Source organism: Cupressus sempervirens, chromosome 8 (genome assembly GCF_028749045.1).
Source record: "Cupressus sempervirens isolate cs-2001-9-10 chromosome 8, ASM2874904v1, whole genome shotgun sequence".
Classification (NCBI taxonomy): Eukaryota; Viridiplantae; Streptophyta; class Pinopsida; order Cupressales; family Cupressaceae; genus Cupressus; species Cupressus sempervirens.
The window spans coordinates 810,246,932-810,274,527 of record NC_143125.1 but is presented as its reverse complement, the minus strand read 5'-3'; the positions used below and the strand labels follow the sequence as shown (position 1 = coordinate 810,274,527).

Genomic DNA, 27,596 nt, shown 5'->3' with positions numbered 1-27,596 from the left:
AGCAAAATCAAGATCCTCAAGGTACAAATTCTTGAGTTCATCAAACCCAACTACTTCAACCTGCATTACTGTAAGCAACAATTGTCTCCTACTTAGTGCATCTGCAACCCTGTTAGATTTTTCACTTCTTTGCTTCAACACAAATGTATAGCTCTGCAAGAACTCTATCCACTTCATATGCCTCTAATTCAATTTACCTTGGCTATTTAGGTACTGTAATGCCTGATGATCAGTATACAAAACAAATTCCTATGGCAATAAATAATGCCTTCATTTCTTTAAGGCTTGAACTATTGCATAGAACTCTTGATCATAAACAGAATACTTCTTCTTTGCATCATTCAAATTTTCACTAAAATATGTAATAGGCTTAACTTCTTGGCTTAATACAGCCCCAATAGTGCTGCCACTAGCATCACAATCCACCGGGAACACTTTTCGAAAATTTGGAAGTGCCAACACAGGCTGTTCTGTCACCTTCTTCTTCAACAATTCAAAACTTCTCACAGCTCCTGTAGTCCATTTGAACTCTTTTCTATCCCCTCTTATTGTATCAGTTAGGGGTGCACATATGCCACTGAAATTCTTAATAAACTTCCTGTAAAAACTAACCAGACTATGAAATGATCTTACCTCAGTAGCTGACCTTGGAGTAGGCCATTCCAAGATGGCTTTTACCTTCTCTAGATCCATTTTGAGACCTTCAGGTGATATAACAAACTCCAAATAGACTAACTCCCTTTTTGCAAAGATACACTTCTTCAAATTAATTAACAGTTTCTCTTCCCTTATCCTTTCAAGGACACTATGTATATGCAATAAATGTTCTTCCAAAGTCTTGCTCAAAATTAAAATATCATCCAAATAAACAATAACAAATTTTTTCAAGAACTTTTTAAGTACCTCATTCATGAGCCGCATGAAGGTGCTTGGGGCGTTCGTCAATTCAAAGGGCATGACTAACCACTTATAAAGACCCTCCTTGGTCCTGAAGGCTGTTTTCTGGTCATCTCCTTCTCGAATCCGTATCTGGTGATAACCACTCTTGAGATCTATCTTTGTGAAGTATTGAGCTCCACTCAAGCAGTCCATAAGATCATCCATTCTTGGAAAAGGAAATCGGTACTTGATAGTTATCCTATTTATAGCTCGAGAGTCTGTACACATCCTCCACTCTCCATCCTTCTTTGGTGCGAGTATTGCAGGTACTGCACATGGACTTAGGCTCTTCCGAATCAGGCCCTTCCTCAATAGCTCCTGAACTTATCTATTTAGCTCCTCTGTTTCAGTAGGAGTCATCCTGTGAGCAGCCTTGTTAGGCAAACTAGCTCCTGGAATCAGATCTATTTGATGACTGATTTGCCTTACTGGTGGCAATCCTTTTGGAACATTATCAGAGATAATATCTCCAAACTCCCCTAGTAAATCTGAAACTTCAAGTGGTATTTCACTACTACCTTCTTTATCTTTCCTAGGAATCAAAGCATAGCACATACGTTGATGTTTCATGCCATCTAAAAACTTCCTTCCATCAACAAGACAAATTCTAGCACTGCTACATACCTTTTCACCTTCCTTTTTCACGGGCTTCAATTTGTGGCGAACTCCATCCTTTGTCAGAGAGTATGTGTTTGCATGTCCATCATGTACTGCATGTCTATCAAACTGCCATGGTCTACCCGACAATAGATGGCAAACATCCATCGGAATAACATCAGAGAGAACTTCATCATGGTAACTCTCAATTTTGAATTTCACTAAACATTGTTCACTTACCAAGACCTTATGATCATTTTTTACCCAAGCAATCCGATAGGGCTGGGAATGTTTCTCCCTCTTGAGCTTCAGTTTAGAGACCATCTCTTCTGATACCAAGTTATTAGTGCTACCTCCATCAATGATCACGTCACAACATTTATCCTCACACTTGCATCTGGTACGGAACAAACTCCTCCGTTGTCTTGGTTCAATCTCACCACTTAGTAGGACTCTTTCATTTACCAAGGTCTCTCCTCTTTCTGCATCCTCTGAATGTGATGATTGTGCATCCTCATCCACATGAGCAACCCTAGCTTGGCCATCAGCTCTCCTATCTGTCCTTCCTTGTCGTTGAGGGCATTCAAAGGCAAGATGACCTTCTTCATTGCAATGGAAACAGGTACCATGGAAGCCTCCTCTTCCTTGTCCACGTCCTCTACCTCTTCCTCTTTGATTTCCAAAGTCTTGATCACGGAAGCGGTTGAAACCCTCATTCCTCTGGTTCCTGCTAGTACTCTCATCTTAATTTTTTTTTTGGGTTTCATTTCGGCCTCCAGATGACCTATCGCTTCCCCTTCCTCCTTGACCACGCCCTCTTTGTCTCCCTTCAAACCTTTTATTCAGCTTCTCTTCAACTCATAGGGCAAACTGGTATGCCTCTTCAACGCTGGTCATTCTTACCAGACTTAATTCCTCCTGGATGCTAGGTCGCAACCCACTGATATAACAAGCAACCTTCTTCTTATTTGCTTCTGCATGCCCTGCTCTAATCAAGAGTCGGTAAAACTCCTCTGTATATTCTTGGACTGATCTTCCTGCTTACTTTAACCCATGCATCTTCTTAAACAAATCAAGCTCGTAGTCCACAGGAATGAACTGCTTCTTCAATTTGTCCACCATGCGATCCCACCTTGTGATCTTCTCCTTTCCTCTTCTGTTTCTTTCCAATTGGACCTCTTGCAACCAGATTTTGGCATGGCTTTTCAGTTTGGCCTTTGCAAACTTAACCCTATCTGGGTCCCTGATATCCTTATACTCAAAGTATTCTTCCAGTTCATTGATCCAATCGATCAACTCATTTGGTTTCAGATTTCCTGAAAATACACCCACTTCAATTGTAGGTCTTTTCGCAAACTTAGTAATGGCCCTAAAAAGCCTTTCCTTTGCATGATTCAGAACTTCCCCGTCAAATTCCCCTTCTGGTCCAATTTCGTCTTCTTCGTTGTCATCCTCACTTTCATCACCTGCGGCCAAAGTTGTTCCTCTACGGAGCTCCTCCTGCAATGCTTGTACCTGCCTTTGGAGGGCTCTAACATCCTCAGGATTAATAGCTTTGTCCCTTCCGCCACGCTCTCTTCCTGGAGGCATCTTTGAACTCGAACCCACAACCACACAGTCCTGGTGCAAACTGCCTCACAGTCGGCGCTCTGTCTACACACTCAGGAAAACCAGCTTTGATACCATTTGATGAGGACACAACCCAAGAACAGAATGGACACAACAGAAAAGGGGAAATTGTATTAACTGGAAAAATAAGCTAGTACAAACAGTACAGAGAAAATAAACTTCAAAACATGCCCTAAGGGCTTACAATAGCATAAATCTGGAGATAATTTCTCTTTTCAGTACCTCCTCTCAAACTCCACTCCGAACTGCCTTTTACAATGCTAGAAATCTCCTTAAATAGACCCCAAAGGGTTAAGGACTAGGAGTACATTCTAGAAATTGCTAGTAGGCATCTACCGACCAAATAGAAGGTTCCAGAAGCTGCGTTAGAAGTTGATGCAAATGTAGAAGAATTCAGAAACGGTAACCAAACTTCCGGGAGGCATAACTTTTGAACCGTAGCTCCGATTGACGAACCGTTTACATTTCCGGAAAGCTCTCAAAGCACTCTATAGCCTTATGGACCAGCTTCGCTCGTCCCCCATTTTTCAGCCTTTTTCGAGGTCATTTAATGCCCCTAACTTGACTTTGAAGCATTTTAGGAGGTCTCCAAAACTCGAAACCTGCAATAACTTTCAAACCGTGGGGCCTTTTGACCTGATTCTTTTTCTGGAATGCTCTAAATTACAATTACTTTCATTTAGCCACTTTACACCTCTTAGTTCACCAAAATGATGGCTCAATTACATACTCCTATTTTTTCGAGATTTACACGAACACTGATAGTGGAACTGTGAAAGTTGGAACTTCTCTTTGACCCAAATGGATATCCAAAAATGAAAACACATGAAACAGAAACTAAGTCTAAGTACATTTTTTTGAGTGACACAGGATTGCCCTTATACTTGTGGATGCTCCTGCATCAGACACCCAGGGTAGATTGAAAAGTGACCCTGTCACTTTATGAATGGTAGAGGAAATCCCAAATGGGAAACCTCAGCTGCTGAAATTCAAGTTGAGTCTTCGATCGACCGTCCTTTCCACTTCACCAAATACTCTTCATACTGCCTATTTCTGGTACTCCTACCCACACGATGATCTAGAATGTCTTCTATCTCCTCCTTCTTAGAAGCAGGAATTGGACATGGCTCTTATACTGGTTCGTCATCTGCACCATCATCATGATACTCTGTTAAGTCTGCAATGTTGAAAATAGGAGAAATGTGAATACCATCTGGTAGCTCCACCTCATATGCATTTCCTGAGTCATATTTCTTTAGAATTTTGCAGGGGCCAAATTTCTTAATTTTCAGCTTCTTGTAAGTATCGGCTGGAAATCTTTCTTTTCGTAAGTGCACCATGACTAAATCTCCTACTTGGAATTCTTTATGTCTTCTCCTTTGATCAGCCCTAACTTTATACTCTTGATTCATCTTGGTAATGTGTGCTTGAACCACCTCATGTAGACGCTTGATATGTTCAGCAAATTCCTCAGCTTCAGCACTTGTCCTCTCCCCTTGTTCTATCTTCCTCAGCTGTGGTGCAGTCCTTGGGCTACTCCCATATACAATTCGGAATGGTGATTTTCCAATACTCCTATTTACAGAGTTATTATAAGCAAACTCTGCCTGTGGTAGAATCAAAACCCATCCCTTAGGCTTATCCCCAACTAAACATCTCAGCAAATTGCCCAAACTTCTGTTTACCACTTCTGTTTGGCCGTCAGTCTGCGGGTGATGTGTGGAACTGAATTTCAAGTCTGTTCTCAACTTCTTTCACAATGTCCTCCAGAAATACCCCACAAATTTAGTATCTCTGTCAGAAACTATACTCCTTGGGAGACCATGTAGTCTCACCACCTCTTTGAAAAAAAAGTCTACAATATGGACAGCATCATAAGTTTTGTGGCATGGAATGAAATATGCCATTTTGGAGAACCTATCAATCACCATAAATACTGAGTCATTACCGCTTTGTGTCCTTGGCAATCCAAGAACAAAATCCATACTTATGTCCTCCCATGGCTTTAATGGAACAGGCAATGGCTGATACAGTCCAGTATTGTGGCTAAATCCCTTGACAACTTGACAAACCTGGCAACTCTGTACAAACTTCTTCACATCCTGTGAAATTTGAGGCCAAAAATAATGTTCTCTAAGAATGACAATGGTCTTATCTCGACCAAAATATCCTGCCATCCCTGCACTTTGTTTCTCATTAATCAGATTTTCCCTCATGGAACTCCTTGGAATGCACAATTGACTACCTTTGAACAAAATGCCATCCTGAATCAAATAGTCTAACCACTTGGTTCTATCTACAGCAACAGACTCTTTCCAAGCTTTCCATGCTTCAGCAAAATCAAGATCCTCAAGGTACAAATTCTTGAGTTCATTAAACACAACTACTTCAACCTGCATTACTGTAAGCAATAACTGTCTCCTACTAAGTGCATCTGCAACTTTGTTAGATTTTTCACTTCTATGCTTCAACACAAATGTATAGCTCTGCAAGAACTCTACCCACTTCATATGCCTCTGATTCAATTTATCTTAGCTATTTAGGTACTGTAATGCCTGATGATCAGTATACAAAACAAATTCCTTTGGCAATAAATAATGCTTCCATTTCTTTATGGCCTGAACTATTGCATAGAACTCTTGATGATAAACAGAATACTTCTTCTTTGCATCATTCAATTTTTCACTAAAATATGCAATAGGCTTACCTTCTTGGCTTAATACAGCCCCAATAGCGCTGCCACTAGCATCACAATCCACTTGGAGCACTTTTCTAAAATCTTGAAGTGCCGACACAGGCTGTTCTGTCACCTTCTTCTTCAGCAATTCAAAACTTCTCGCAGCTGCTGTACTCCATTTGAACTCTTTTCTATCCCCTCTTATTGTATCAGTTAGGGGTGCACATATGCCACTGAAATTCTTAATAAACTTCCTTTAAAAACTAACCAGACCATGAAATTATCCTACCTCAGTAGCAGAACTTGGAGTAGGCCATTCCAAGATGGCTTTTACCTTCTCTGCATCTATTTTGAGACCTTCAGGTGATATAACAAACTCCAAATAGACTAACTCCCTTTTTCCAAAGATACACTTCTTCAGATTAATTAATAGTTTTTCTTCCCTTATCCTTTCAAGGACACTACGAATATGTAATAAATGTTCTTCCAAAGTCTTGCTAAAAATTAAAATATCATCCAAATAAACAATAACAAATTTTTCCAAGAACTTCTTAAGTACCTCATTCATGAGCCGCATGAAGGTGCTTGGGGCGTTCGTCATTCCAAAGGGCATGACTAACCACTCATATAGACCCTCCTTGGTCTTGAAGGATGTTTTCCACTCATTTCCTTCTCGAATCCGTATCTGGTGATAACCACTCTTGAGATCTATCTTTGTGAAGTATTGAGCTCCACTCAAGCAGTCCATAAGATCATCCATTCTTGGCAAAGGAAATCGGTACTTGATAGTTATCCTATTTATAGCTCGAGAGTCTGTACACATCCTCCACTCTCCATCCTTCTTTGGTGCGAGTACTACAGGTACTGCACATGGACTTAGGCTCTCCCGAATCAAGCCCTTCCTGAATGCCTCCTGAACCTGTCTATTTAGTTCCTCTATTTCAGTAGGAGTCATCCTGTGAGCAGCCTTGTTAGGCAAACTAGCTCTTGGAATCAGATCTATCTGATGACTGATTTGCCTTACTGGTGGCAATCCTTCTGGAACATTATCAGAGATAATATCTCCAAACTCCCCTAGTAAATCTGAAACTTCAGGTGGTATTTCACTACTACCTTCTTTATATTTCTTAGGAATCAAAGCATAGCACATACGCTGATGTTTCATGCCATCTAAAAACTTCCTTCCATCAACAAGACAAATTCTAGCACTGCTACATACCTTTTAACCTTCCTTTTTCATGGGCTTCAATTTGTGGCGAACTCCATCCTTTGTCAGAGAGTATGTGTTTGCATGTCCATCATGTACTGCATGTCTATCAAATTGCCATGGTCTACCCAACAATAGATGGCAAACATCCATCAAAATAACATCAGAGAGAACTTCATCATGGTAACTCCCAATTTTGAATTTCACTAAACATTGTTCACTTACCAGGACCTTATGATCATCTTTTACCCAAGCAATCCGACAGGGCTGGGGATGTTTCTACCTCCTGAGCTACAGCATAGAGACCATCTCTTCTGATACCAAGTTATTAGTGCTACCTCCATCAATGATCACGTCACAACATTTATCCTCACACTTGCATCTAGTATGGAACAAACTCTTCTGTTGTACTGGTTCAATCTCACCACTTAGTAGGACTCTTTCATTTACCAAGGTCTCTCCCCTTTCTGCATCCTCTAAATGTGATGATTTGTGCATCCTCATCCACATGAGCAACCCTAGCTTGGCCCTCAGCTCTCCTATTTGTCCTTCCTTGTTGTTGAGAACATTCAAAGGCATGATGACCTTCTTCATTGCAATGGAAACAGGTACCACGGAAGCCTCCTCTTCCTTGTCCACGTCCTCTACCTCTTCCTCTCTGATTTCCAAAGTCTTGATCACGGAAGCGGTTGAAACCCTCATTCCTCTGATTTCTGCTAGTACCCTCATCTTCATTTTTCTTTTGGGTTTCATTTCGGCCTCGAGATGACCTACCGCTTCCCCTTCCTCCTTGACCTCCCCCCTTTTGTCTCCCTTCAAACCTTTTATTCAACTTCTCTTCAACTCGTAGGGAAAACTGGTATGCCTCTTCAACGCTGGCCATTCTTACCAAACATAATTCCTCTTGGATGCTAGGTCGCAACCCACTGATATAACGAGCAACCTTCTCGTTGTTCGCTTCTGCATGACCTGCTCTAATCAAGAGTTGGTAAAACTCCTCTGTATATTCTTGGACTGATCTTCCTGCTTGCTTTGACCCATGCATCTTCTTAAACAAATCAAGCTCGTAGTCCATAGGAATGAACTGCTTCTTCAATTTGTCCACCATGCGATCCCACCTTGTGATCTCCTTTCCTCTTCTGTTTCTTTCCAATTGGACCTCTTGCCACCAGATTTTGGCATGGTCTTTCAGTTTGGCCTTTGCAAACTTAACCCTATCTGGGTCCTTGATATCCTCATAGTCAAAGTATTCTTCCAGTTCATTGATCCAATCGATCAACTCATCTGGTTTCAGATTTCTTTAAAATACACCCACTTCAATTGTAGGTCTTTTCCCAAACTTAGTAATGACCCTAAAAAGCCTTTCCTCTGCATGATTCAGAACTTCCCCGTCAAATTCCCCTTCTGGTCCAATTTCGTCTTCTTCGTTGTCATCCTCACTTTCATCACCTGCGGCCACAGTTGTTCCTCTACGGAGCTCCTCTTGCAATGCTTGTACCTACCTTTGGAGGGCTCTAACCTCCTCAGGATTAATAGCTCTGGCCCTTCCGCCACGCTCTCTTCGTGGAGACATCTTCTAACTCGAACCCACAACCACACAGTCCTGGTGCAAACTGCTTTACAGTCGGCGCTCTGTCTACACACTCAGGAAAATCAGCTCTGATACCATTTAATGGGGACACAACTGAAGAACAGAATGGACACAACAGAAAAGGGAAAATTGTATTAACTGGGAAAATAAGCTAGTACAAATAGTACAGAGAAAATAAACTTCAAAACATGTCCTAAGGGCTTACAATAGCATAAATCTGGAGATAATTTCTCCTTTCAGTACCTCCTCTCAAACTCCACTCCGAACTGCTTTTTACAATGCCAGAAATCTTCTTAAATAGACCCCAAACAGTTAAGAACTAGGAGTACATTCTAGAAAGTGCTAGTAGGCATCCACCGACCAAATAGAAGGTTCCAGAAGCTGCGTTAGAAGTCGATGCAAATCTAGAAGAATTCAGAAACGGTAACCGAACTTCTGGGAGGCATAACTTTTGAACCGTAGCTCCGATTGACGAACCGTTTACATTTCCAGAAAGCTCTCGAGGCGCTTTATAGCCCTACGGACAACTTTGCTCGTCCCCGATTTTTCGGCCTTTTTTGAGGTCATTTAATGCTCCTAACCTGACTTTGAAGCATTCTTAAGAGGTCTCCAAAACCCGAAAAACTGCAATAAGTTTCAAATCGTGGGGCCTTTTGACCTGATTCTTTATTTGGAATGCTCTAAATTACAATTACTTTCATCTAGCCAATTTACACCTCCTAGTTCACCAAAATGATGGCTCAATTACATACTCCTATTTTTTCGGGATTTACATGAACACTGATACTGGAACTATGAGAGTTGGAACCTTTATTTGACCCAAATGGGTGTCCAAAAATGAAAAAACATGATACAGAAACTAAGTCTATGTACATTTTCTTGGGTGACACAGGATTGCCCTTATACCTCTGGATGCTCCTATATCAGACACCCATGGTAGATTGAAAAGTGACCCTGTCACTTTATGAATGGTAGAGGAAATCCCAAATGGGAAACCTCAGCTGCTGAAATTCAAGTTGAGTCCTCGATCGGCCGTCCTTTCCACTTCACCAGATACTTTTCATACTGCCTATTTCTGGTACTCCTACCCACACGATGATCTAGAATGTCTTCTATCTCCTCCTTCTTAGAAGCAGGAATTGGACATGGCTCTAACAGTGGTTCATCTTCTGCACCATCATCATGATACTCTGTTAAGTCTGCAATGTTGAAAATAGGAGAAATGTGAATACCATCTGGCAGCTGCACCTCATATGCATTTCCTGAGTCATGTTACTTTAGAATTTTTCAGGGACCAAATTTCTTCATTTTCAGCTTGTTGTAAGTGCCGGCTGGAAATCTTTCTTTTCGTAAGTGAACCATGACTAAATCTCCTACTTGGAATTCCTTATGTCTCCTTTGATCAGCCCTAGGTTTATACTCTTGATTCTTCTTGGTAATGTGTGCTTGAACCTCCTCATGTAGACGCTTGATATGTTCAGCAAATTCCTCAGCTTCAGCACTTGTCCTCTCCCCTTGTTCTATCTTCTTCAGCTGTGGTGCAGTCCTTGGGCTACTCCCAAATACAATTTGGAATGGTGATTTTCCAGTACTCCTATTTATAGAGTTATTATAAGCGAACTCTGCCTGTGGTAGAATCAAATCCCATCCCCTGGGCTTATCCCCAACTAAACATCTCAGCAAATTGCCCAGACTTCTGTTTACCACTTCTGTTTGCCCATCAGTCTGCGGATGATGTGTGGAACTGAATTTCAAGTTTGTTCTCAACTTCTTCCACAATGTCCTCCAGAAATACCCCACAAATTTAGTATCTTTGTCAGAAACTATACTCCTTGGGAGACCATGTAGTCTCACCACCTCTCTGAAAAACAAGTCTACAATATGGACAGCATCATGAGTTTTGTGGCATGGAATGAAGTGTGCCATTTTGGAGAACCTATCAACCACCACAAATATTGAGTCATTACCCCTTTGTGTCCTTGGCAATCCAAGAACAAAATCACTACTTATGTCCTCCCATGGCTTTGATGGAATAGGCAATGGCTGATACAGTCCAGTATTGTGGCTAAATCCCTTGGCAACTTGACAAACCTGGCAACTCTGTACAAACTTCTTCAAATCCTGTGAAATTTGAGGCCAAAAATAATGTTCTCTAAGAATGAGAATGGTCTTATCTCGACCAAAATGTCTTGCCATCCCTCCACTGTGTTTCTCCTTTAATCAGATTTTCCCTAAGGGAACTCCTTGAAATGCACAATTGACTACCCTTGAACAACATGTCATCCTGAATCAAATAGTCTAACCACTTGGTTCTATCTACAGCAACAGGCTCTTTACAAGCTTTCCATGCTTCAGCAAAATCAAGATCCTCAAGGTACAAATTCTTGAGTTCATCAAACCCAACTACTTCAAGCTGCATTATTGTAAGCAACAACTGTCTCCTACTTAGTGCATCTGTAACCCTGTTATATTTTCCACTTCTATGCTTCAACACAAATGTATAGCTCTGCAAAACCTCTACCCACTTCATATGCCTCTGATTCAATTTACCTTGGCTATTTAGGTACTGTAATGCCTGATGATCAGTATACAAAACAAATTCCTTTGGCAATAAATAATGCCTCCATTTCTTTAAAGCCTGAACTATTGCATAGAACTCGATCATAAACAGAATACTTCTTCTTTGCATCATTCAATTTTTCACTAAAATATGCAATAGGCTTACCTTCTTGGCTTAATACAGCCCCAATAGCGCTGCCACTAGCATCACAATCCACCTGGAACACTTTTCTAAAATCTGGAAGTGCCAGCACAGGCTCTTCTGTCACCTTCTTCTTCAGCAATTCAAAACTTCTCGCAGCTGCTGCAGTCCATTTGAACACTTTTCTATCCCCTCTTATTGTATCAGTTAGGGGGTGCACATATGCCACTGAAATTCTTAATAAACTTCCTGTAAAAACTAACCAGACCATGAAATGATCTTACCTCAGTAGCAAATCTTGGAATAGGCCGTTCCAAGATGGCTTTTACCTTCTCTGGATCCATTTTGAGACCTTCAGGTGATATAACAAACCCCAAATAGACTAACTCCCTTTTTGCAAAGATACACTTCTTCAGATTAATTAACAGTTTCTCTTCCCTTATCCTTTCAAGGACACTACGAATATGCAATAAATGTTCTTCCAAAGTCTTGCTGAAAATTAAAATATCATCCAAATAAACAATAACAAATTTTCACAAGAACTTCTTAAGTACCTCATTCATGAGCCGCATGAAGGTGCTTGGGGCGTTCGTCAATCCAAAGGGCATGACTAACCACTCAGAAAGACCCTCCTTGGTCTTGAAGGCTGTTTTCCACTCATCTCCTTCTCGAATCCGTATCTGGTGATAACCACTCTTGAGATCTATCTTTGTGAAGTATTGAGCTCCACTCAAGCAGTCCATAAGATCATGCATTCTTGCGAAAGGAAATCGGTACTTGATAGTTATCCTATTTATAGCTCGAGAGTCTGTACACATCCTCCACTCTCCATCCTTCTTTGGTGCGAGTACTACAGGTACTGCACATGGACTTAGGCTCTCCCGAATCAAGCCCTTCCTCAATAGCTCCTGAACTTGTCTATTTAGCTCCTCTGTTTTAGTAGGAGTGATCCTGTGAGCAGCCTTGTTAGGCAAACTAGCTCCTGGAATCAGATCTATCTGATGACTGATTTGCCTTACTGGTGGCAATCCTTCTGGAACATTATCAGAGATAATATCTCCAAACTCCCCTAGTAAATCTGAAACTTGAAGTGGGATTTCACTACTACCTTCTTTATATTTCTTAGGAATCAAAGCATAGCACATACGCTGATGTTTCATGCCATCTAAAAACTTCCTTCCATCAACAAGACAAATTCTAGCATTGCTACATACCTTATCACCTTCCTTTTTCATGGGCTTCAATTTGTGGCGAACTCCATCCTTTGTCAGAGAGTATGTGTTTGCATGTCCATCATGTATTGCATGTCTATCAAACTGCCGTGGTCTACCCAACAATAGATGGCAAACATCCATCGGAATAACATCATAGAGAACTTCATCATGGTAACTCCCTATTTTGAATTTCACTAAACATTGTTCACTTACCAGAACCTTATGATCATCTTTTACCCAAGCAATCCGATAGGGCTGAGGATGTTTCTGCGTCTTGAGCTTCAGCTTAGAGACCATCTCTTTTGATGCCAAGTTATCAGTGCTACCTCCATCAATGATCACGTCACAACATTTATCCTCACACTTGCATCTGGTACGGAACAAACTCCTCCGTTGTCCTGGTTCAATCTCACCACTTAGTAGGACTCTTTTATTTACCAAGGTCTCTCCTCTTTCTGCATCCTCTGAATGTGATGATTGTGCATCCTTATTCACATGAGCAACCCTAGCTTGGCCCTCAGCTCTCCTATCTGTCCTTCCTTGTCGTTGAGGGCATTAAAAGGCACGATGACCTTCATTGCAATGGAAACAGGTACCACGGAAGCCTTCTCTTCCTTGTCCACATCCTCTACCTCTTCCTTTCTGATTTCCAAAGTCTTGATCACGGAAGCGGTTGAAATCCTTATTCCTCTGGTTCCTGCTAGTACCCTCATCTTCATTTTTCTTTTGGGTTTCATTTTGGCCTCTAGATGACCTACTGCCTCCCTTTCCTCTTTGACCACGCCCTCTTTGTCTCCCTTCAAACCTTTTATTCAGCTTCTCTTCAACTCATAGGAAAAACTGGTATGCCTCTTCAACGCTGGTCATTCTTACCAAACTTAATTCCTCCTGGATGCTAGGTCGCAACCCACTGATATAACGAGCAACCTTCTCCTTATTTGCTTCTGCATGCCTTGCTCTAATCAAGAGTCGGTAAAACTCCTCTGTATATTTTTGGACTGATCTTTCTGCTTGCTTTAACCCATGCATCTTCTTAAACAAATCAAGCTCGTAGTCCACAGGGATGAACTGCTTCTTCAATTTGTCCACCATGCTATCACACTTTGTGATCTTCTCCTTTCCTCTTCTGTTTCTTTCCAATTGGACTTCTTGCTACTAGATTTTGGCATCGCCTTTGCAAACTTAACCCTATCTGGGTCCCTGATATCCTCATACTCAAAGTATTCTTCCAGTTCATTGATCCAATCGATCAACTCATCTGGTTTCAGATTTCATAAAAATACACCCACTTCAATTGTAGGTCTTTTCCCAAACTTAGTAATGGCCCTAAAAAGCCTTTCCTCTGCATGATTCAGAACTTCCCCGTCAAATTTCCCTTCTAGTCCAATTTCGTCTTCTTCGTTGTCATCCTCACTTTCATCACCTGCGGCCAAAGTTGTTCCTCTACGGAGCTCCTCCTACAATGCTTGTACCTGCCTTTGGAGGGCTCTAACCTCCTTAGGATTAATAGCTTTGGCCCTTCTGCCACGCTCTCTTCGTTGAGGCATCTTCTAACTCGAACCCACAACCACACAGTCTTGGTGCAAACTGCCTCACAGTCGGCGCTCTGTCTACACACTCAGGAAAAACAGCTCTGATACTATTTGATGGGGACACAACCCAAGAACAGAATGGACACAACAGAAAAGGGGAAATTGTATTAACTGGGAAAATAAGCTAGTACAAACAGTACAGAGAAAATAAACTTCAAAACATGCCCTAAGGGCTTACAATAGCATAAATCTGGAGATAATTTCTCCTTTCAGTACCTCCTCTCAAACTCCACTCCGAACTGCCTTTTACAATGGCAGAAATTTCCTTAAATAGACCCTAGAGGATTAAGGACTAGGAGTACATTCTAGAAAGTGCTAGTAGGCATCCATCGACCAAATAGAAGGTTCCAGAAGCTGCGTTAGAAGTCGACGCAAATCTAGAAGAATCTAGAAACGGTAATCAAACTTCCGGGAGGCATAACTTTTGAATCGTAGCTCCGATTGACGAATCGTTTACATTTCCGGAAAGCTCTCGAAGCGCTCTATAGCCCTATGGACCAGCTTCGCTCGTCCCCCATTTTTTGGCCCTTTTCGAGGTCATTTAATGCCCCTATCCTGACTTTGAAGCATTCTTAGGTCTCCAAAACCCGACAAACTACAATAACTTTCAAACCGTGGGGCCTTTTGACCTGATTCTTTTTCTGGAATGCTCTAAATTACAATTATTTTCATCTAGCCAATTTACACCTCCTAGTTGACCAAAATGATGGCTCAATTGCATACTCCTATTTTTTCGGGATTTACACGAACACTGATAGTGGAACTGTGAGAGTTGAAACCTTTATTTGACCCAAATGGGTATCCAAAAATAAAAACACATAAAACAGAAACTAAGTCTAATTACATTTTTTTGGGTGACACAAGATTGCCCTTATACCTCTGGATGCTTCTGCATCACTTTAAGACATATCGGGAGGTGAGAGAGCGCTTCACTTGGAAAGGACTCAAAACAGAGGTGCTTCAGTTTGTTAGGGAGTGCCTAGTATGTCAGTAGAACAAATAGGAACATTGCTTTCCAGGTGGTTTACTACAACCCCTACCCATACCAGAGAAGAAGTGGGATAGCATTTTCATGGATTTCATCATAGGCCTCCCCAAGTTACAGGGTCAGGATTGTATTTTTTTTGTGGTAGACAGATTGACGAAATTTGCACATTTTTTTGCAATTTCGTCACATATTCAGCAGTACAGACAGCAGAGCTATTCTTTCGAGAGGTATTTAGATTACATGGGATGCCACGGAATATAGTCAGCGACAGGGATAGTAGGTTTATGAGCCACTTTTGGCAGGAGTTGTTCAGGTTGTTTGGAGCAGAGCTAACTTTGAGTACCAGTTACCACCCCCAAACTGATGGGAAGACAGAGATAGTGAATAAATGGGTTGAGGGGTACCTTCGAAACTACATTGCAGGAGAGCAGAAGGCTTGGGTGAAGTGGCTATATCTAGGGGAGTACTGCGATAATACCTCTTTTCATATGTCTATTCAAATGTCCCCTTTCATGGCACTGTACGGGTATGATGCTCCTAATTTTCTGGATTTGTTATTTGGGGACAGTAGGGTGCCTAAGGCCAAGGATATATTGCAGGAGTGTCAGGACATTATGTGATCCTTGAAGGAAAATTTTCAAAGGGCACAAAATCAGCAGAAGCAATATGCTGATCAGCATAGGGTTGAGAGATCTTTCGAGGTAGGAGACATGGTGTACCTCATGTTACAGCTGTATAGACAGTCCTCTCTCAAGAGGAGTGGAGTAGAGAAATTGAAACCACACTACTATGGACCATTCAAAGTAATCAGGAGAGTGGGTGAGGTAGCTTATGAGTTGGAACTGCTTGCAGATAGTAAAGTGCATAACGTGTTTCATGTGTCATGCCTTAAGAAGGCATTGGGGCATAATGTGGTGCCTTCAGTAGTATTGCCACCTCTCGATGATGAGGGAAAGCTTATCTTGATTCCCAAGGCTATACTTGACTCCAGGGAGAGGGTGCTTCGCAGGCGGACTATCAGGGAGTACCTAGTAAAGTGGAGGAACCTACCAGTTGAGGATGCGACATGGGAGGCAGAGGAGATTATTCAGCATCCTAAGTTGAGATTGCTTGGGGACAAGCAATTTCAAGAGGGGCGGACTGTAATGTCCCCCAATTAGCCAGTTTGGAGGTATGTTGTCGTTAGCCCATTTTTGTATGGTCGCAAGGGCTAACCAGGACTTCTAAAGGGAGCCTGAGGTTATTTGGCCTAGTCAAATTTAATTACAGGCCAAACAGAGTTCGTTTGTTGGGTTTTCGGAAAGACTTACTATTTTTAGTAAGCCAATAAGGGGATGCAGTGCTTTCAATTTTCAGTGATAGGATGAGATGCGATTTGTTGGGCTCTTTCTGATGAGCTATTATATGTGGGATTTCGAGTTTATTTGGTATATTATTTTAATGTTTCAAGTTACAACGGTAAAGTGACTATTTAAATTAAATATTATAATGTTTCATAAAGTCACTTTATAAAAAATCAAGAGTCCCCCTTTTGAGTACATACATGGACTTTGTAAAAAAAAAAAAAAAAAGTAATATTAAAACTCATGTATTATCCCACATTGGCAAGACGGAAGCGTGGAGCAAGTGAGGAAGGGATTAAAAGAAAGAGGATAGCTCTCATTTAGGCATGCTTGGAAATATCAAAGAAATTGGGAAATTTGTTGGAGATTATGTCTCAATAGTTTGGAGGACGAAATCCCTTCAAGTTGGAAATCTTGACGCCATTGAAAGATATGGTCTTGAGATTCAACATAGTAGCAGTCCGAAAAAGCGGAACCGAAAAAATAGGCTGAAAAAGCGGGTACGAAAAAGCTGTCCGAAAAAAGCGGAACCGAAAAAGCAGGCTGAAAAAGCGGGTGCGAAAAAGCAGTTCGAAAAAAGCGAAGTAGAAGGGGCAGCATAGAAGAAAATTATTACAGCCATCTACAACCAGGTTCTTTGTTATGTATTGTTTTTTAGGGTGTTATAAGCTTTCAGCTGTAAGTGTGCATTATACTAGCATTATCATTTTGTAATCCATGTAAATGCCAAAGTCTTGGCCATATTTCATGAGCATTGTAATTTTCATTGCAATTAAGAAGATAATAGTTGCTGGTGCCATTTAAGCAATTTAATATCATTATTTATCAGCTAGTTAGTTTGCATACCAACTGTTTGTAAAAATGCCAGTTGGCTGTAGGTGTTCGTTTCTCATGCTTAGATCATATATATGCACTGAATATTGTCAAAATTAGTAGCACACTCATGTTAGGTCATTGTGTAGTCCATTGTAGTCTTCTAGCACAAGATTTTCATTGATGCAAATTGAAGAAAAAGTCATTTGAAGCTAGCTGAAATACTATATCAGTCATACATCCCTTGCATGTGAATTGTTTGATGAAATTCCTTGAGCTTTATCAACATTTTTTGAGGGCAGATTAGAGGTGGGTTATTACATGAATGTAGTAGCATATTTTACTGATAATAATATTCCCCTTTTCCCCTGTTGCATTTATTCTGGTTGTGGTTTGTGCCTTCATCACAATAGTACCTTGAAGATACCTTAATATATGATTCAAAACAATAAGTTGAATCTCACGAGATTCACACATGAACTGACTCAATGCATTAACAACATAGTAGATGTCAAGTCAAGTATTTACAAGATACATCAGAGACCCAATTATCTGTTTGTATAAAGTAGGATCAACTAATCTGGATTCAACACTTGCTTCCTTTAGCTTGTGTAAGTTTGTTTCCATAGGTGTAGACATAGGGCGACAGTTCCACATTCCAAATCTTTTCAAAATATACACTATACTTCTTTTGATGTTGAAAGATATTCCCAGATTTTGACATACTTCCAAACCAAGAAAATAACGAAGAATTCCTAAGTTTATTTCGAATTCTGAAACCAAATCTTTCTTACACTGATTAATGAGATCTTCTTCCCTTGTAATCAGAAGATCATCAATATAAAGAATTAGAATTAGCATATAACCTTTAGTTACCTTAAAGTATTTGCCAATCCTTTCATACCAGGCTTGGGGAGCCTGTTTGGGTCCATATAGAGCCTTAATCAGTTTACATACATAAGAGGCAGCAGCATGTGTCACAAACCCTTCTAGTTGTTCTAGGTATACTTCTTCCTCGATTTTCCCATTAAGAAAAACAATCTTTACATCCATTTGATGGATTTTCCAACCTTTGGCTGTTGTGATGGCTATTATAGCTCTAACAGAGGTGTATCTGACAACTGGTGCAAAAGTTTCTTCAAAGTCGATTCCTCCCTTTTGAGAAAAACCTCTGGCCACAAAACAAGCTTTATGTTTTTCAATGCTCCCATTTGTAGCATCCTTAACTTTGAAGATCCATTTTGAAGACACAACAAATTTTTCCTTAGGTCTCGGAACTATGTCCCAAATATTATTTTTTAGTATAGATTGGTATTTTTCCAGCATGGCATCTTTCCAAGCTTGATGTTTAAGTGCTTCAGAAGTACTTGAAGGTTTAGGGTTTGGACCTTCACACATGAAAGCATTGTATCTCAATTTTCTATATCTCTTGCTTTCTCAGAAAGTTCCTGAAGGTGCTCTAAATCCGTCTCCTTCTTGTATTATTTTCGCTGCCCAAAGTGGTCTTTTAGAGTGATCAAGACTATCTTCTTGAGTCTTGGGATGGATTTCAGTTTCAGTTGCAGTCTCTTCATGGTACTCTGTGGTATTCTGCACGGGAGATCTGATTAACTCAATGATGTTCTGTCCCTAAAATTTGGCAATTTCTATTATAAAGTTGTGAGGGTAATTTTATCAAATAGTTCGCAGACTCCTGTACTAACTCCAGATTTGCCTGTTCTTTCAGTGTATCTTAAAATCGCACAATATAGATTAATATATAAGAAGCATTACATCAAATAGTTATCCAACATTATCAGATGCTCCTACAACAAAGGTAATTTTATGAAAGTTCAAATGCTGGCTAGAACATAACACAAATGCTGTTCTAAATATCCACTGAAATTACAATGCCAAGTAGCGTGACCAGCTGATGCTATAAGGAGTTTACAAGTTTAAACCGACTCAGTGGTTACAAGGAACTAATAACACTGATTGCTTATTCAGGTATAACAGTATCCTTCCGAGATATCATTCAATCAACGTTAGAGCCAAAGGAAAGATTGAATACAGACCTGACCTCTTGGAGATGTCGTTTTGACTTGTTTGGAGTGGAGCTAGGTCCTGTTACATACACCACTCACTTCCCTCCTATCCGACTCTTCTCGAGATTAATGAAGGAGCTTATCCGTGTGCACACAATGACTCCAACTCTTTTTAAAACCTGCAAAAATACCTTGCTACAACCGTTGATGAGGATGTGTGTTAAGGATGGCGTTGGAGTTCTTCACTCACGCACAGACCTTTTTATGCCTGTTGTTTGTTCAAGATGGAAGTTCTTGTACTGCCGTATTCACCAGTAATACCCACTGACGTTTAACCCAGACGACTGGTATTTGATTTGGTTTTTCTTAATAACCTCTTGTGACTCTTGCTTGCGTAAGGTGACTTCTAATACTATATATTAAAAAAAAAAAGATCATTCACCTGTCCCAATTGCTATTACAATCGTGGTCTGAAATAACAACCAAACAACCTTCCGAAATGTAAGTTACGTTTCCAGTTGTGAATCCTTCAAATGTGGGTGATATGCCTTCTGTCAATGTTAAGCTTGGAGTTCTGCAAACTTGCTCATTGCATTATTCTTGCCAATTTTCTTGCCCAATCTACACCATACTAAGAAGATTAGGGTGACGTCTAACCTTCTTGAAATCTCAGACCTGAGGGTTTTTGTCCTCAAGGATTAACCAGTCACATTTAAGCAACCAGAACTTAAAGTTGTTTGTGCTCATAAATTTCTTGTATGTTAATCCCAATGCAAGGACGTGCATATATAACCTCAGAATGAGGGAAAGTACAAAGTACAAAGAATGTGGGATTAAACGACATTTTTGTCCTGTAGTCACTTAAAGCTATTATAAAGTAAATAACTTTAAAAACATTAAAGTTACTTAGCTCTGCTTCATTTAATAAAGTTCTGGAATAAATTAAATTAAATTCCTCATTGTGTCTGGAAGGCATCTTGCGGAAAAATTGATATTAATCTATCCAGATGTGGAGATAGATTAATTTTGTCTCCTGGAACTAACATCGAGAAGGGGACATGACAGTCCTTCCTTCCTGGGATTGCTTGCCCTCAAGCAATCGCAATGCTGGGTGTTGCAATATGGACTCGCCCTCCCAAGTGGCATCCTCATAAGGCAAGTCTCTCCATCTGATCAAATATTCCCTGACAGTCCTATTGCGTAGCTTCCTCTCCCTGGATTCAATCATCTCCTCTGGTACCAAAACCAGTTTACCCTCCTCATCAAGTGGGGGTAAACTCTCTGAAGTCACAATCTGCTGGCCCACTGCCTTCTTGAGGCACAAGACATGAAAGACATTGTGTATCCGGCTATCACCGGGTAACTCCAGCTCATACGCAACCTCCCCTATCCTCCTGGTGATGCAATAAGGTCCATAAAATCTAGGCTTAAGTTTCTTGGCCTTGCTTTTCTTCAATGAGCTTTGTCTGTAAGGCTGTAGCCGAAGAAAAACTCTATTTCCAACCTCAAAACTCTACTCTGCGCGATGTTGGTCAGCGTACAACTTCCGCTAATTCTGCGCCTGCTGAATATTATCCTTGAGAGCTCTAAGGATGTCCTGCTGCTCCTCAATCCAATCTCTAGCTAATGGTGCTCTACTGTTTGACAAAGCCAAATCAATAAAAGAGAGAGACTCATAGTCGTAGAGTGCACGGAAAGGAGTCATTCGAATAGACATATGATAGGTGGAGTTATAACAGTACTCCCCCAAGTACAACCACTTGACCCACGCTCTCTGCTGATTTCCAATGTAGTTCCTCAAGTAACCTTCCACCCACTTGTTCACTATCTTGGTTTGGCCATTAGTCTGTGGATGATAACTTGTGCTAGGAGTCAATTCTATACCAGTCAATCTGAAAATTCCTGCCAAAAAGTACCGAGAAATCTACTATCTCTGTCACTTATAATGGTTTTAGGTAATCCATGGAGTCTAAAAATCTCTCGGAAAAACAATTCAGCTACTTGGGAAGCTGACCAATTTGCAAATATCGGGAAGAAATGCGCGTATTTGGTCAACCTGTCCACCACTACAGAGATGCAATCCCTGTCTTGGACCCTCGGCAACCCGGTGATGAAATCCATAGAAATGCTCTCCCACCTCTGAGCTGGAATGGGGAGGGGTTGAAGTAATCCTGCTGGAAAAACCTGTTCAGACTTGTTCTGTTGACAAGTCTGACACTCTTTAATATGCTAAAGCACGTCATCCTTAAGCCCCTTCCAAGATAATCTCTCTCTAATCTACTTGTAAGTTTAAAAAAACCCAGGGTGGCCCACTGTCGGTGCATCATGTATGGTGCGCATAATGTCCTTAAGTTTAGAATTGGGCACTAGGTAGATTCTATCCTTATAGTATATAATATCATTCAGTACCTTGTATTGTTCATCCTGAAGTATGCCATCCAAAATCTGACATGCATGTGCATTTTTGGAATACTCCACTACTAGCTGTGATCTCCAATCCGCTGAAATTTCAGAAGTGACGTAACAATCTAGTACCGGGGGTCTACGAGATAGAGCATTGTCATGTCCCCTTTCTAATGACGTAACTCTAACAGAGAATTTGCCTATCATCGACTCTCGTAGGCAAATGATTTTGTAAAGAGAGTCATTTTATTTCCAGATGATTACATTTTTGCTCTCGGAGAATAATAATTCAGTAAGTGGGGCCTGCCTACTTGTTCTAATATTAAATTAAGGTTGTACTTTAACTTTATAAAGTTACTTATTTAATTTTATAAAGTTTAATAATTAAAGTACATCATAAAAGATAATTCCGGAAAACTTCCAGTAACTTCTCAGTAAAGTGAATAAATAGAGGACATAAGGCAGCCATTTGGACAAGCGATTTTGTGGATTTGATTTCTATTTCAATTGAGGCAATTTGTAGTCATTGGTCTGCAAATTTCCACTAGGTCTTTGGGAACGAAAAATCCCTTGGATCCGCATAACTGAGGAGGTGAAATATTCCCCCGAAGGGTTGCACACTGGAGATGGTCTTCAGCCATTTCATGTTGAAACTATTGCTGGGTGACGATTTGGAGGCCTGAGAATTGGCGAAATTGGAATAAGGGAACCCTCATTACAGCCGACAACAGCAGTTCAAAGTATCTGTGAGCAACGATTTGCTTTACAGCTTGAACGCATTATTCAAGAGACAGACCGAAGGAGCTAATGCAATCAGTAATCGCACCAGGAGTAGATTAATTGCAAATCCGTCTGGGTCACCCGATTTCAAGAACAGGATCGCATTGGGCGGAGGTGCATTTGGTCTTTCACACCGGTTCAACTTCCCTTGCAATCCGCTGGTTTGGCATTCCCATTGGGCGTCTTTGCAAATCGCGATTTAGAAGAAATAATCTTAGACCGAAACCAGTTCGGAAATTCCTCACCATTCAAATCGCCGCCGAATCACTGTGAATATTGAGGATGCGGAATGTTGACTTGAAGGGCCAGTGAAGTCGTACGCGGCGGTACAGTCTGGACGCGAGCTGTTGAAGACTACGAATCGGCTTCCGTTCAGAAAAATGACGAATTAATGAGGTGCGGGTGTCAGTTGAGTATCGACCTAGAATTCATTCAGTCACCATTGAGATAGCAACATATATTAATTCAGACACTGTCGCATTTAGCGATTAATGGTAACGGCAGTTGTCAGGTTTCTTTCTTGATATTGTAAGTCGAAAATCTTAGTTATTCAGATTGTTATTTGCTATACCATAATACTTGCAATAAAATTATTTTCTTGAATTTGTTGTTACTTATCCACTGCATTTAGTTACAACTATGACTGGGTGAAATAGACATATCATGGATTAATCATGTTTCATGCCAAGTGTTTGACGAATTGCCATACTCCGGTATTGATATTTTAATAACTCATATAGTGAGGGTCATCATAGTGGTTTCAGAGCTTGTTGCAAACTGTTTGACGAAACGTCAACCCCCTGAAGTATTAAGATTTTGGTGTTAACAAAGCAATAATCCTGTTGGGGTTATTTCAGTGGTATCAGAGCAGTATTCCTGCCATCCTGTTGGGTAGGACATCTTATGCAATCATATTCCAGATATTATATTTGCAGGAGGACTAGATATAAAGGCAGAGATATGGGGGAAAGACAATCACAGAGTCCACCGAGATTTCCCAGAATTGATGATGATGAAACCAGAGAGTTTTACAGAATCATGACTACAAGACAACAAGAAATAGCTCAGTCACTATAGGCTTTGAATACTATGATGGAAAGAGTTGTTCAGCCCAGGATTCAGGAACAAAGAAGAGGTACATCTGATCATGATAATAGAAGTGTGGCAGGCTCACAGGGGGCTCCTAGGCGCAGATCATGGACAGCGAATAGGCCTACTCGTCCCACTTTCCTAAGGGAAGAGGCTCAGGAGATAGGAGAAGATGACTTGCCAGATGATTTCTAGGATGATCTCAGAGCTGCTACTGCAGAATGACAGGCATTATCCCCGCATGTGCGTGAACTATTGAACTTTGATCGCTATCTAAACCAAAGGAGAGAACATATGAGGAGCAGCCGCCAGAATAGGAGGCCTAGAGGAGGTCATGATAGTGAGTTACAGCGAGCTGTTAGCAAACTCACTTTACCATTTTTCGATGGTAGTGGTCAGATGACAGCACAAGCTTGGATTCATAAGTTGGACACCTTCCTAGCATTAAGACCTATGTCTGAAATAGATGCCATTAGGTATGCCACCTTGCACCTGGAAGGCGCAGCTCATGATTGGTGGTCACATGGAATGGTTACTTTGCAGCACAATCAGGTAACATCGTACCAGGACTTTGTGGATAGATTGGTTGAGTGTTTTGATAAGAAGGATCCAGAAATTTATTTTCGTGACCTTGCACAGTTGAGACAGTTTGGTAATTTGGAGGTTTATATTAGTGAATTTCAAAGGTTGTCAATCATGGTACAGGATGTGTCTGAGAGAAGGTTAGTTATATTATTTACAGAAGGATTGTCTGAACCTCTCAAGGGATGGATTAAGGCATTTGACCCACCAACACTGCAGGAAGCTATGAGGAAAGCACGGAGTATGGAGCTTACAACACCTTCTAGCAGGTTCACCTCTCGGAGTACTACCTCTTTCAAAGACAATAAGAAGTTTGATAAGAATAATGGGAAGAGCATTGAAAACAAAGGAAAATCTACTTCGGCTCTGGATGCAGAAACATTAAACGACTTATGCAGGAAAAAATTATGCTTCTATTGCAAAGGTCCATATGACAGGGATCATGATTGTCCTTTGAGACCTAAAGGAAAAGCCAATAGAGTTATGTGGGCATATTACGAAGGAACAGATTCCGACAGTACAGCGCATAAGGATGATCACAGTGATTCAGAGCCTGAGGAAGAAACAGGAAATTCAGAGCAAAAAGAGGAACCTGACTTGCATTTACAGCAGGGGCGTTTGTCTAGCATTCAGCAGGAGGGATCTTTTAGATTACGTGGTGTTTTAGCAGGACAGAAGGTGATCACATTGGTTGATACAGGAGCTACGCACAATTTCATCGATGCACGACTGGTTGAGCGCCGTGGTATTAAGACAGAAGAATTTGAAGGTCTCTGAGTACAGGTTGCTGATGGATATACTCTTAAGTGTAACAGGATGGTTAGAGACATGCCGTTACGCCTGAATAATTATGAGTTCAAAGCGGATTACCATGTGGTCAATATGGGTGACTTGGATATTGTTTTGGGTATGTCATGGTTACGTTTATTGGGTGAGGTCACTTTTCGACTCAAGGACATGGAGATCAAGTTTGAAGTAGATGGGAAGCAGCATGTGTTGAGAGCTATCCGGAATAGTGACATCCGAACGATTTCTCTTAGACGTTTGGAAAGATTGGTGAGACATGAGGATATTGAATGGGCAGCCATGTGTACTCTCATGCCTACACAGGAGGAACAACAAAAGGCAGAATATCATCCCGACATACAGAAATTGAGGGAAAAGTATAGTAAGGTATTCAGCGATATTCCACCTGGTACACCACCTGATAGAGGAATTGAGCACATCATCGAATTAGAAGAGGGTGCTAAACTAGTCATGATCACTCCATACAGGCATCCAAAGAGGCTCAAAGATGAAATAGAAAAAACCATTAAGGAGCTTCTCGCGATGGGACACATCAGACCTAGTAAGTCTCCTTTTGCTTCTTCAGTAGTTTTGGTAAAGAAGAAAGATGGTTCTCTTCGGATGTGCATTGATTACAGAATGCTGAATAAGAAGACCATTAAGAATCGATATCCTATTCCACGGATTGATGAGCTGATTGATGAGCTACATGGGGCATGTTACTTTAGTAAGATAGACTTGAGATCCGGGTACCATCAGATTAGAGTTAGAGAACAAGATATAGAAAAGATTGCCTTTAGATGTCATTGTGGACACTTTGAGTTTGTAGTGATGCCATTCGGGTTGACTAATGCACCAGCTACGTTTCAGTCCACCATGAATAAGGTTTTCCATCATCAGCTGAGGAAGTTTGTATTAGTTTTCTTTGATGATATCTTGGTATACAACCGAACATGGCATGAGCATATGGAGCATCTAGAGACAGTACTGAAGACCTTGCAAGCAGAGTCCTTGTATGCCAAAGAGTCTAAATGTGATTTGGGCATGACCGAGTTATTATACTTGGGACATATTATCAGTAGAGAAGGAGTACGGATGGACCCTGATAAGATTCGTGCTATTGTGGAGTGACCTATTCCTGAGAACCTGACACAGCTGAGAGGGTTCCTTGGTTTATGTGGCTTCTATCGCAGATTTGTTTGTGGATATTCGCGACACGCGGCTCCTATGACAGATTTACTTAAAAAGGGAGCTTTCGTTTGGACAGCAAAGGCACAGGCTTGTTTTGACAGATTTAAGGAGATCATGACTTCATGCCCGGTACTAGCATTGCCCGATTTCTCGAAGCCATTTGAACTCCAGTGTGATGCTTTAGGAGATGGTATTGGCGCTGTTTTGATGCAGGACAAACACCCAATTGCATATGAGAGCAGAAAACTCAGTGGGCCAGAGAAAACATTCAGTATTTACGACAAGGAGATGTTAGCTATCATGCATGCATTAGCTAAGTTCAGGCAGTACTTAGTAGGTGGTAAGTTTTGTATAAAAACTGACGACAACAGTTTAAAACATTTCCTTGGGCAAAGGGATCTCAATGATAGACAACAGAAATGGGTAAGTAAGCTACAAGCATATGATTTTGATATATCTTATGTTAAGGGCACGCAGAATGTGGTAGCAGATGCTTTGTCACGCAGACCACATCTTAGTTCGATGATTGAGATCTCTGAGGACTGGAGGCAACTGATTATTGCAGAATATGTTAGAGACCCATGGGCATCTGGGATAGTTGATGGGACAATTGTTGATACCAGGTATACACTTGTGGATGAATTGATTATTTACAAAAGCAGGATATTTTTAGTCCCAGGATCGAAGGTGAAGCAGTCTATTATGCGAGCTCTTCATGATTCACCTACAGCCGGTCACCCCGGATACTTTAAAACATATAGACAGGTGCGAGAATGATTCACTTGGAAAGGACTCAAGACAGATGTATTGCAGTATGTCTGTGAGTGTCCTGTTTGTCAACAAAATAAGCAAGAACACACCTTTCCAGCAGGACTCCTACAGCCACTTCCTATTCCAGATCAGAAGTGGGAATGCATATCCATGGATTTCATTACCGGGTTGCCCAAGGCTCAGGGTCGTGATTGCATTTATGTGGTGGTAGATAGACTAACGAAATATGCTCATTTCTTTCCCATCACCCCTACTTATACCGCAGTACAGGTAGCTGAGGTATTCTTCAGAGAGGTTTTCAAGTTACATGGGATACCCCGCAATGTTGTCAGTGACAGGGATAGTAGATTCTTGAGTCATTTTTGGCGAGAGGTATTCCGATTATGTGGCACTGAGCTCACACCCAGTACCAGTTATCATCCGCAAACTGATGGACAGACAGAGATAGTAAACAAATGGGTGGAAGGCTACTTGAGGAATTACGTGGCTGATCAGCAGAAGGCTTGGGTAAGATGGATTTATTTGTGTGAATATTGTTATAACACCACTTTTCACATGTCTATTCAGATGACACCTTTCCGAGCATTATATGGGTATGATGCACCAAGTTTCATTGACTTGTTAATGGGTGATGTTCGGGTTCCTCGTGCCGGGGATTTGATTCAAGAAAGTAAAGACA

The 27,596-nt window shown here is 40.9% G+C and overlaps 1 protein-coding gene across 1 annotated transcript in view; it reads left to right on the top strand.

The window, feature by feature from the left end:
- Nucleotides 1-27,596, top strand: part of LOC149544874 (zinc finger protein-like protein) — a 143,549-nt gene that overhangs the window by 83,007 nt on the left and 32,946 nt on the right. The window lies entirely within an intron of this gene.